This window comes from Ambystoma mexicanum, chromosome 4q (assembly GCF_040938575.1).
Source record: "Ambystoma mexicanum isolate Mex_15411 chromosome 4q, UKY_AmexF1_1, whole genome shotgun sequence".
Taxonomy (NCBI): domain Eukaryota; kingdom Metazoa; phylum Chordata; class Amphibia; order Caudata; family Ambystomatidae; genus Ambystoma; species Ambystoma mexicanum.
This window is the reverse complement of record NC_090928.1, coordinates 1,072,401,991-1,072,414,297: the sequence shown is the minus strand read 5'-3', so window position 1 is coordinate 1,072,414,297 and position 12,307 is coordinate 1,072,401,991. Positions and strand designations below refer to the sequence as shown.

General features: G+C 49.8%; 1 protein-coding gene across 4 annotated transcripts in view; it reads left to right on the top strand.

Moving 5' to 3' along the window:
- Positions 1 to 12,307, top strand: part of NVL (nuclear VCP like) — a 1,303,574-nt gene that overhangs the window by 1,115,419 nt on the left and 175,848 nt on the right. The window lies entirely within an intron of this gene.

The window sequence follows — 12,307 nt, the reverse complement described above, 5'->3', positions numbered from 1 at the left end:
CCTTCGGGAAGAAAATGTTGGAGATTCTCGAATCGCAGGGCACTGGTCCGTCCGCGCCTCCGAGTGGGGTCGGTCGTGATCAGCCGAGAGATGCCGCTCCCACGCCTTCGGGCTCGGGTGGTCGTCATGATTCGCGGGAAAGGTCCCGCTCGACAAGGGGAATCTTTCTCGGCATGCCCGGTACAGGTCCCGGTCCTCGATGCGCTCGAGACCACGTGAACCTGTGAAGTCTTTGAGGAAGACATCGACGCCTGTGGCGCCGAGGAAGTCGTCAAAGCCAAGGATGTCGAGGGACATGCTCGGGGCTCCGCCTTCAAGGCCTGTGTCTGTCGTCGACGCCGATTCTCTCGACGCCGGCACCGATTCACTCGACGCCCTCGACACCTTTCGGGGCTGTGTCGACGGGTGTACCCTGTGGCTGGGGGGAACTGCCTAGAAAGGCTCTGGCCAAGGTGAAGCATGGCTTTGGTTCCAGTTCTGTGCCTTCTTACCGCCATCTGGAGTTAATTTCAGAGGTGGATGAGGGCTCTGATGATGGCATGGTGCCTGACACGTGCCTGACGAGATTCTCTGTGGCCATAGCCAGTTTGAGGACCTGAGGCAGTCCCTGCATGATGCTAGTGGGCTGGACACCTCTCCGGAGGTGGAGTTTTGTAGGCCTGAGCCTGGCTCTCATGCCGATTCTTCATACCGGCACCTTATGTCACGCGTCACTGAGTACTTAGGATGGTCTGATCCCCCAGGGGAGTTTGTTCAGGATAACCTTATGGATATCCTCGACATTGGTCCACCAACTGACGCGGTACTGCCATTTCATATGGCTCTGCAGAGGAGGGTGGCGGCGGCTTGGACTGCTCCGGAGAGTATCCCGGCAGTGAGCAAGTCTTGGCCGCGAAAATACTGCCCAGCCAGTAGTGACCCCTGCTACTTGTCCAAGCACACTACTCTGGAGAGTTTGGTGGTGCAGGCGGCTACGGCCCCGGCAAAGCAGGCGTCGTACCCTACCATCCCTCCTGATAGTGACGACAAGCGTTTTGACAGCTGGGCGAAGAAAGTGTTTTCTGCAGGGGGTATGGCGCTTCAGGCCGCCAACTCCATTTGTGCCTTGTCTCGTTTCACGCGCACTCTGTGGAACTGTTTCCTTGGCGGCTGAACATATTCCCGAAGGGGATGAACGGGATGGTTTCCTTGCCATGGTTCAGGATGGCAAGGATGCCATGTGTGAGGCAGTTCAGTCGGGTTTGGACATGGCAGATTGCGTCAGCCGGTCCATGGCGGCGAGCACCGTGATAAGCAGGTTTGCGTGGTTGCGGAAGTCGGGGTTTGCTCCTGATGTGCAGGCCCGGCTCCTCAACATGCCTTTTGACGGGGAAAATCTTTTTGGCAGCAAGACTGACGAGAGTCTTGAGAGGTTGCAGACCTCAAAAGCTGCAGCGAAGTCGTTGGGCACTGCAGTTCGACAACCTCTGCCTTTTCGTCCCTGGGGACAGCAATGGAGGGGAGGTTCATTTCGTTATTACTCATCCTTTGGTAAAGCGAGAGGAGCTGCCAGTCAAAGGGGCCACCGTAGGAGTGCCAGAGGTGCAAAACAAGGTACTCGAGGTGCCAAGGCCGCTCGGGCTGTTGCCTCTTTGCCCTCAGGCAACCCCGCAGCCGCTTCAGCTCAATCATGAGGCCATGTCCCATGGTTCGCCGGTTGGGGGAAGGCTGGCGCAGCATCTTGCAGAGTGGCGCGCCATTACTTCAGATGTGTGGGTTCTGGAGATCCTAACCCATGGCTACTGTCTTCCTTTCCGGCAGAGGGCTCAAGACAATCCACTGGGAAATCTCTTTGAAGAGTCCGGATCCGCTCCTTGCGCAGGAAATTCAATCACTGCTGGAGAAAGGCGCCATAGAACTGGTGCCTGTAGCGGAGAGGAACAAGGGATGGTATTCCCCTTATTTTTTGATTTCCAAGAAAGACGGGGGATTGCGACCCATCATGGACTTGCACGGTTTGAACAAACTCCTCACGAAGGATACGTTCAAGATGGTTACTCTCTCTCAAGTCCTCCAGGCCCTTCAACTTCAGGACTGGTTGGTGTCTCTCGACCTCAAGGACGCTTATTTTCATGTGCTCATCCATCCAAAGCACAAGAAGTACCTGAGGTTTGCGGTTGGCGACTCGCACTTTCAGTTTCGGGTCCTGCCATTCGGATTGACCTCCGCCCGAGGGTCTTCACCAAGCTCATGGTAGCGCACCTCAGGAAAGGGGGGATTCACGTCTACCCTTACCTGGACGATTGGTTGATCAGGGCGCGCTCTTCCGAGCAAGTCTTGGATCATCTGTCAGTCACCTGCCACTCCCTCCACAAGCTGGGCTTCTCCATCAACTTAAAGAAGTCCCATTTGACACCAACTCAGAGGCTCCAGTACATCGGAGCAGTGCTTGACACGTCCCTGGGGCAGTGTTTTCCTCCCCAGGTGAGGGCTCATCACATTCAGCAGATGGTGCACAAGTTTCAACTTGCCCAGACTCTCTCAGCGTTCGGGTTCTTGAGACTGCTCGGCCTCATGGCATCCTGCATTCTTCTGGTGCCAGAGGCCAGGTTGCGGATGAGATCTTTGCAATGGGCACTCAAGCTCCAGTGGTGTCAGTCCTCCGGCAGGATGTCGGACCCTGTTCAGGTGCCGTCTTCGGTCGCCCAGGACCTTCTGTGGTGCGCCGACGAAGGCAATCTGATGAGGGGGGCTTCATTTTGGCTGCCCTGGCCGGAGGTGATGATCGTGGCGGACGCATCCCTCACGCGATTGGGAGCTCATGCCAACGAGTTGACAATCAGCGGTCGTTGGTCTCCTTCGGAGTCCAGACTCCATATCAATCTGTTGGAGCTGAGGGCCGTCAGGCTAGCCCTGAAGGCTTTTCTGCCGACTGTGCGAGGAAAGAATGTCCTGATCCTGACGGACAACACGGTGGCCATGCACTACCTCAACAAAAAAGGAGGGGCAGGGTCACTTCCTCTGTGCAGGGAGGCGATGCAGCTCTGGTTCTGGGCAATCCAGCAGGAAGTTTCGATCTCAGCAGTTCATCTGGCAGGAGACAAAAACGAGACAGTGGACGCTCTGAGCAGGCAGAGCGCGATCTCTCACGAGTGGGAGTTGGCTCACGAGATTCTCCTGGAGATCTTTGCCCTTTGGGGGACCCCTCAAGTGGATCTCTTCGCCTCCAGTGTCAACCGGAAGTGGGAGAGGTTCTGCTTGCGGGAATTTCCTCCAAACGGAGCCTTAGGACGCGTTCGTGGTGGAGTGGTCATTCCCACTGCTGTACGCATTTCCTCCAGTCCCCGTCATCCCGCAAGTACTGCGGAGGTTACGGAGGTTCGCTTCCCGGATGATCCTCATAGCTCCGGCGTGGGCCCGGAGGACGTGGTACCCGGACCTTCTCGACTTGTCCATCTGCCCTCCACGTCGTCTTCCCTACCGAGACGATCTGCTCTCACGGGAGGAGGGTCAGGTTCTCCATCCAAGGTCACGTCCCTCAACCTTCACGCTTGGTTTCTGAAAGGTTGAGGTATAAGGATTGGGACCTCCCTGAAGACGTGATGGAGGTGTTGCTTTCGGCCAGAAGGCCCGCAACAAAGTCCCTGTACCGTTGCCGTTGGAGAAAGTTCTGCGACTGGTGCAGGGTTAAGAATGTGGATCCTTTTGCATGTGAAATTCCCATGGTTCTGTCTTTTTTGCTTTCTTTGGCCCACAGGGGCCTTCAAGTGGGTACCATTAAAGGTTACCTGGCGGCGCTGTCCATATTTAAGCGCTCGTCTGAAGAGTGTTCCTATTTTAAAATTCCTTTAATTTCTCAGTTTCTGAAAGGGCTCACTAATGTGTTCCCTCCGTCACCTTTCCAGGTGCCCGGTTGGGATTTGAACCTTGTTCTCAAGTTTCTGATGGGGGCTCGGTTTGAGCCTTTGCATTCATGCCCTTTGAGACTGTTAACTGTGAAACTGTATTTTTAGTTGCGGTCACTTCCGCTCGCAGAGTGAGTGAGTTACAGGCACTTTCAGTTAAGCCACCCTTCACTGTGTTTCATAAGGACAGGGTTGTCCTTAGAGTTCGTCCTTCTTTTCTTCCGAAGGTGGTGTCGGAATTTCATTTAGGCCAGAAGGTTGTTCTTATGGCATTTTATCCTCCTCCACATCCTGGTAAGGAAGAGGAGAGGCTCCTCTGGCTTGATCCTGGGAGAGCGTTAAGCTTTTATATTTCACGCATGTCCCGGGTCAGAGTGGACGATCAGCTCTTTATTGGTTATGCTGGAAAGCGTTTGGGACAGGCTGTGACGAAACAGACTTTGTCTCGCTGGATTATTTTCTCTATCTCTGAGTGTTACCGGTTGTCGGGTAAGGACCCACCGGTCGGCTTACGGGCACATTCTACCAGGGGTATGGCTGCCTCTACTGCCCTGCAGAGGGGTGTTCCTATTCGCAACATCTGTGATGCAGCCACCTGGGCTTCGGTACATACTTTTGTATGTCACTATTCCCTCGATTCCATCCGGGCGCAGTATCTGGCCTTTGGCATGGCGGTCCTTTACTCCGCAATTTGATTGGGCATGCTAAATTTCTGTTTTCTAAATTCTTTTCCCACCTCCTTGCTTTGGGAGTCTGTCATAGATATGGAATACGTCGGAGGATCCAATCCCCTCGAAGAACAAGTTACTCTCTTACCTGGTAACGTTCTTTCAATGGGATAGTCCGACGACGTATTCCATATCGCTCCCTCCCTACCTTCCCCGCTACAGAATTTCTTATGCGATTTCAGCTTACGTTTCCGCAAGGCTGTGTGTGTCAGACTGGCAGAAGACTGGTGGCACACGTTCTGGGAAAAAATTACAACTGAGGCTACGGGCGTCGTGCGTCCTACTTATAACATCCAGTGATGTCGGCTGTCGGAGGAGGTCCTAGAGCGTGGCGTATCAATGTCATCGACGCAGGCGCCGAAGATTTTCCGACGCAGCACAGCTGTGGTGATTACTGTCAGATATGGAATACGTCGTCGGACCATCCCATCGAAAGAACGTTACCAGGTAAGAGAGTAACTTGTTCTTTCCTCACTTGTGTGGGAACCAGCCGCTTCTGAAGCAGACCACCAAGGTAAGCCATTTTTCACGGTCCCTTGGACCGCCGCCAAACCACAGCTGTCTTTTCATCTGTCAGTCTCAGAAGCAGCAACACTGCAGACGTCCGTTAAATGCATAATCGGCTTTGTTTATTTTTCCCTTTCTCTCGCACTATTGGGACCTTGCACACCGGGCACTCGCCTTGATGCAATTTTTCTATCAACCCCCGCAACGCGCACAGCCCGGCTCTTAAGTAAGAGAATGACGCAACTGCGAGGAGTTTTTAAAAGATATGCTCTAACTTTCGGATTACATTGTTACTTAACTCCAATTATGAATGCCAAGTTCAGGAACCCAGTTATAGCTACTGATTCAGCATATATTCGTTCTCTAATTAAATATTGCATTATTGCAGCTAAATTCCATTCACCCATGAACAACTGTACCAGAACTTCCTTCGACACAAGGCACCCAGTTTATAAGTATTTTGACAACATGATTATCTAATCAAATTCCACAGTTTAGTCATCCTCCATTTAGCCCATGTCATTACAACTGGTAGATTAATGCAAGTGGTGCCGCTTTGTTTCCATTCCCCCTCCTCCTTATTTTTCTCTCCTTTTTATGATGGAATAACTGATTTTGATCCTTGGTCCCTTCCGCATCTGCAATACACCAAACCCACGGTATTTACAACTTCTATATTCACAATTTTTCAATTGTTACGAATTCATAATTCTATGTACTGATGCACTTTTGCTGTATGGTTTATTTTTCTTAAATTGTGACTGTGTTTTGTAAAACAATAACCTTTACACAATTGTGTAAACAAACTGGGAAATTACCTTTTTATTTGGTTTTGTTATACCGCCTCCCCCACTTGGATGTAACTATACTTACCATATTTACTTTCATTGACACTATGAACTACCTTTCTTTTATATTTCTTTTGTACAATATTTTCGTTGGATTATACTTTTTATTCAATATACATCAGCCTCAGAGGAAGAGCAGGGACTGCTCGATACACGTGTCAGGCTGTACACAATCCCATTTAATAAACCTGCAACTTAAGCAGTGTGGATTTGCTCTTTCCGTTGGCGCAGCAAGACTGGAAAACTTTCTTTTAGTCTACAATAGAAACAGGAGGCACGCCAAACCCACCCATCTGCTCATACCTGCAGCACAGCACCAGTGGAAATTGCCAAACGTAAGTACAATGTGAGGTGCATAGTGTACCTCCTGGCAGCTGATAGTATTCGAACATTTGGCACCTTACAGTAGCACTGCGAGCTAGATTTGTATCTGGTATTGAATAACAGTAAAGGCCAGGTGCTTTGGCTGGGATGCTTCAGTCTAGCAAGTCAGCCTTGATAACGGTGGCAGAGGCAGCTTTTGGTGCACGGAGTGGGGGATAATAGGGCGCAAGCGGGAGGCTGGGGTGCGCAGTGGGCACCAGGGGGATCGACTGCTGCCCCTGACCCCCAGCTCAGGCCCCGAGTCCCATGCTTCAACAGAAAACACCAGGGACGAGCCTCCACCAAACAGTCCTAGCCACTATATTCTGGCACTGGATGACCCATTCGGCCTTCTGGATCCTTCTGGATCCAGCACCAACGTGGCTGCTCACTAGGCCACACAAATGAAAACTGCCCTGATCATTCTTTTTCTGGATTTGTGAACTTTAATGGAGAGGGTTCACCACGTGTCCTTCACCACAGTCTTGGGACAACAAGACGGCCCTTGCACTCCAGGCCATCACTGTACAGCGGTCAAGCTGCTGGACTCTGACTCTGAAGTTGTCTTCTGATTTGGCAACTAACCTCATCCAAGCCCTTAAATTTTGGCAATTAGCTTTTAGCCACAACTTTTTGTCACCACTGTACACAGAGTGAACCGCCACACATGCCCATCACAACGGACCAGAGACAGCATGACAGTCTGCATGGTACCAGGCGTACACCCCATTCTCTTTAGATTAAAAATCGAATGGACAGATAGTTGAGTCTTTCCATGTCTGAACTGCTTTCATCGGTATGCCATTGTTGCAGTGATCTCTGTTTGGTTGAATATGTATTTATGTTTGGATTAGGGGGTAGTTATGGGTGTGGAATGGGGCATATGGGGACAATTCATCATAAAAAAAGAAAAGAAGGTGGCCGACCATCGTTGCCAAGAAAGTAGCGACCAAAATTAAATCGACCAACGCGTAGAACCTGTTCATCAGCCCTGAACGTGGCTTTGTCAGGCGAACCACACTCCGTCCATAATTGCGAAGTGACTGGACCACGATAGACGGGACTCTAGCCTGGTAGGTTTTTGAGCCCGGGACCTTCCTTCTCCTATTCCCAGCCCTCAATACTTGCTCATAATCCTTCTTACATGTGACTCAACCATCCTTCCGCCCACACACAGCAGCGTATAGCCTTCTAACGCTCCCTTCCACCGCACACACATGCACTACTCTTGTCCAACCAACCCACCACAGCCACCCCTCACTACTTGCTCACATTCCTTCTTACATTACACCCAATTAGGGGTGTGGCAAGGTCTGGAAAAGATCTGGGACTATGCTAATGTCGGGACTCAGGGCTGGCTAGCCTTCGGTTGTAGCACCTGAACTTCTATCTTGGGCTACAACCAAAAGACCTGGGGTATAGCCCCCACAGCACCCCTAGCAATGCATCTGCACCCAATAAACCTTCCGCCCACCCACTCTGGGGCGGCACCAGGCATGGACTTGGGAGCGCCCCCCACGTTGACACAGCAGACATCACTCTGTTACGCCCAGCCCGGGCTCAGCTGGCAAGATCCTGTCACATTTCTCACCCTGGAGAGTGGTGTATTTATTTATGCAAATACACCACTCTCCAAGGTGAGAAAACAGGCATTGAAGTGAAGGTAGAGGCAGAGGACAAAAGCCTGCCCAGGGGATATCAGTGGACACCGCCTTCCCCTATGTTGCAGCTAAAGGCTTAACTGCTGGCTCAGCTTTTACATGGCCCATGCTTACAATAATTACCATTAACTCAAAAAAAAGTATATTTGTGTGCATATGGGGATTGCATGTATGCATGAATGTGTGCGAGGGAGTGTGTAAGTGGTTGTATGTTTGGCATGGCATGTTTTACTTCGGTTTTTGGGCAAAGGAAAGCCAACTTGAGTGTTTTTTATATGATGGTAGGGTGGGGGTGGGGTGAGGAATACCACAGTGGGGCTGGCCTGGCTGGGTCTTACTGTGGAATGGAATGTTGCACTCACATGAAGGTCAAAGGCAACATGATGAGTGTTCTTACAGGGGTAGAGCATGTTTCCTTCTTTTGTATTGGCTTTTTATTTTTTCTGGTGTTACGGACAAAGGCAACATATATATTCTTACATGGGGAATATAACATGAGTGCAACTTAAGTGTTCTTATATGGGGGATTTTGTTACGCTCACCTGGCTCCCACACAGGCGTCGATCTGAACTGGACAGCTGGGGTCTCCACCAATGTGACGCGTAGGGCCGAGATGACAGACTGGACTGGCCCACCTAACTTTGTTTGATTGGCCCGTAGGAATATTCTTCTGCAAATGGAGAAAGGGAATTAACCACCTGTGGAGTTGAGAGTAAATCCCCTTACCCCCGCTGTTCTCCCCACTGATCACCTTTGATGTCCCCTCTTATAGTGTCACCTGATGGTTTGTAAAGATGAGCTCTCCATCCTGCATTGAGCGCAGGGGCACGTAGATAACCAGTTGCTTCACTGGCTCGAAGGAATTGGTGAGTTCCAGAACAATATTGACTCCGAGATTCCCGGCAAGATGCCGTAAGTATGTAGTTGGTAAGAGTTCAAATGCCTGACTTTCACTCTTGTCCGATTCCTTGCATGTTGCAGCTTGACCCTAGGGAAGAGTTCCTCGTGGCAACTGGTAATATTCTGGTAAGGATTTGTATTATCCAACACAGTTCGATAAAATAATGTCAATATGTAACCTGTTGCCTTCTCCCCTATTTAGGCACTGAGAGAAAGTATGAAGTCTCGGGGAATAATGCCTACGGCGGTAAAATCAGGTAAGTCTATTGTGGTGAGGAGGGTTCCCCTTGTTAGTCCCTTTGTTTCACCTTGCTGTCCTTTTGTTTCCCGTTAGGGGCCGGGGTTCGGCGAAGATGCAGTGGAAGCTGCGCCGACCCGTGAAGAGGAATAGTACCCCCGGCGGTAAAATCAGGTAAGTCTATGGGGGGTAACTAATATTCTTCTGTGTATTCCCTTGGCTCACCTTGCTGTTCTTGTCTTCTCCTTAGGTGCCGGAGTGCGGCAGGAACATGCAGGCGGGATGCAGTGGAATGTGAAGATGCTGCGAAGGCCGGTGAGTTCAGCACGGCGCTGCAGCAGGCGAGGCGACGCGCATAAAATAACTTCTTTCTTCCAGCTCGAAGGCGCGATGGATTGGGAATTCAGGTAAGGATCAAAGCTATTGCTCTTGTTCTAACCTTTTCTCCTTCTTTCTCCCTTTTTCTAGGAGCTCCAAACTCGAGGCGGGCGTGGCAGAAGGCTGGATGCATACTTGCAGGCACGGTGAGCGTTACGCTGCTGGATGCAGAATAACGCGAAGCGTGTGCTGCTCTTCGGGCGTGGTTTAAATAGCCTCCAAAACCAGGTAAGTGTTCCTCCCCAGCCCCACTCGAGTAAAAAAATAGTCCCTAGGTAAAGTAGTCCCTTCCAAGCCTCTTTTGGCTTGGAGCTCTTGCAGCATGGTCTGCATCAGGTAAGTTTGCAGCATGGTCTGCATCAGGTAAGTTTGCAGCATGGTCTGCATCAGGTAAGTTTTAATCTATGAGCCTGGCGCCTATGGCGCCAGGACTGACACTCCATATGAGCCTGGCGCCATAGGCGCCAGGACTGCACCCAAATATCCCCTAGCGGGGGTTGTTGGGCTTGCTTGGGATAACTTGATGCCTGCCGCCGGGATTGCTGGACTTGGTCTGGGTCCCCGGGGGTAGGCATCATGACAGATTTGTGTACTGATATGTATTTAAAAGGCGCTTCCGCAAAAGCGCTGTGCAGAGAACATATTTAAATAAAATGTATCACCCACCCGAAATTTCCACTCATTTAATTAACTTTATTTATTGCATTTATTGACAGCACCCAGTCCCGCAGTTATCATGGCACTGGTACAACTTGGTGAGCAGGGAAACCACATTATAGTACAGAGTAAGAGAGAGGTAAATAACAAGGTGCAAAAGCAACATAATAGTAGAAGGTCCATAGAGGAGGGTAGAGATCAGGGAGGTCACTTTGAAGTATGAAAGGCAGAGCTGCCCTTGCCAGGATTTGGACCTGCGAATCGCACTCTTATTACAACAGCATGCAATCAGCCCGCTGAGCTGTGTTACCGGCTAGCCAGCAAGAGCATGTTTTCTGACTATCTACAAGTAGGGGGTTGTCCTACCCTCTGAGTCAAAAGAATGCAGTATAATTAAAGTGCAGACTGGTTTTTAGACCATTGTGGGTGCCCATACAGCTGGGGGGCAAACATTGTTAGAAACAACACTTTTGTAACCGATAAACACATATCTCTTACTCATGCAGAAATATTAGCTTTTTATTATTAATAAGCTGGTGCTTTTTTTTAAAAAATCTTTTAATATTTATATATACATGACAATACATGATGACCATTGTGGTGAACAGGCACATTGTTATGTTGAAAATTCAAAGCAACATGTTTACATATGTCCTAAGGTGTAAACCAACCACTTATACAGTTAACAGATAGCTTGCTAGTAAGTGGAATGTACCTTGTGGTTAGGTACAGAAAACACAGGATGGAAGTGTAGATTGAAGGAGACGTTGATTGTAGGTCTCCTATGCCTGGCTAAAGTCTGACCTCATATTTGGTATACGTCTGGGTGGGATGTTAGAAGTATGAGTGCAGCATTAGATGCAGCCCATAAAAAGTCTGGGTCTGCGTGCTGCTGACGTTTCGGCAAAATAGATGGAAGCCTTCTTCTGGGGCCAAGGAAGTCGGGGAAATCACTGTACGTGCTGTGAGTAGGGGCGGATGAACAAAACAAGTTACATCACAGAGCCGGCAAGAGAAGCAGGGGACGCCATCGGGGGCAGTGGTTGTAGAGGTGTTTGAGGTGTGGGCGGGAAGCATGTTGAGAGCAGGCGAGGGCCCCCCTGGTGGTGGGACCAAGGTTCGGCTGGATGCAGGATGTAAATGACCTGGGAGGCACTTTGTGAAATAATCCCAGTGCTGGGTTTGAGCTGGAACAGTTACAGTGTGTAGCTGGATCCAGGGTGCAGTCAGAGAAGTCATCAGGGCTGCGGGGGCGCTGTCTGTTCCGTCGAGTTCACCCTGCGCGAGTCGAGGCAAATGGGAGGAAGAGGAGGGCTGGGGTCTCGAAATGGCACCTGTGTTTTCTGACCGTGGCATTGCAGTTTATTACTGGTGTTAAGGCCAAAGGCAAACTAAGTATTCTTACATTGGGGTGGGGGCATTTGTGCAGCCTGCAAGGCAATGTTTTTTTTTATGACTGTGGCATGACATTTTTTACTGCCATTAGGGAGGTAATACAACACATGATGATTGTTCTTGTATGGCGAGTGGGGGGATTTGTATAGCCAGCAAGGATTTAGTTTTTTACTGTGGCATGGCTTTTTTTTCACTGGCATTAAGGCAAAGCCAGCAGGAGTATGTTCTTACATGGGTATACTGGCATGCATTGGGAGAGCTAGCATAAACCTGCTTTGTTATAGTTTGTTTGTTTCTTTATTTGTAGCCTGCGCCAGGCCCGGAGGTATCGGGGCGCAGAGACAAGGATATTTTAAGCTTACAAGCTACATAATGTAGCACAAAGGAATTTACAGAATTACATATTAAGGTACAGGTAAAACGTACAGATTATAGTACAGAGCATAGCAGAGTTGGCAGAATATGCAAAATATAAGTAAGGCAATGTTGGCAGTTTTCAAGAAGAAGAGAGAAAAGAAAAGATATACTGTGGTATCTACAGATGGTGAGTCGTGAGGGTCTATTGGGTAAAAGAGAAGTCATGGAGGGTTGGGAATGCGGGAGAGGTTAGAGGGCCTTCTCTCCCTGGTCTGGATTTAGCAATCATTTAATTTAAACCAGTTAATAATGTTGCACCTGAAGTGTTGGTATGTTTGGATTTCCCTCAGGCACAGAGGCAGGGAGTTCCATAGTTGGGCAGCTTTGACAG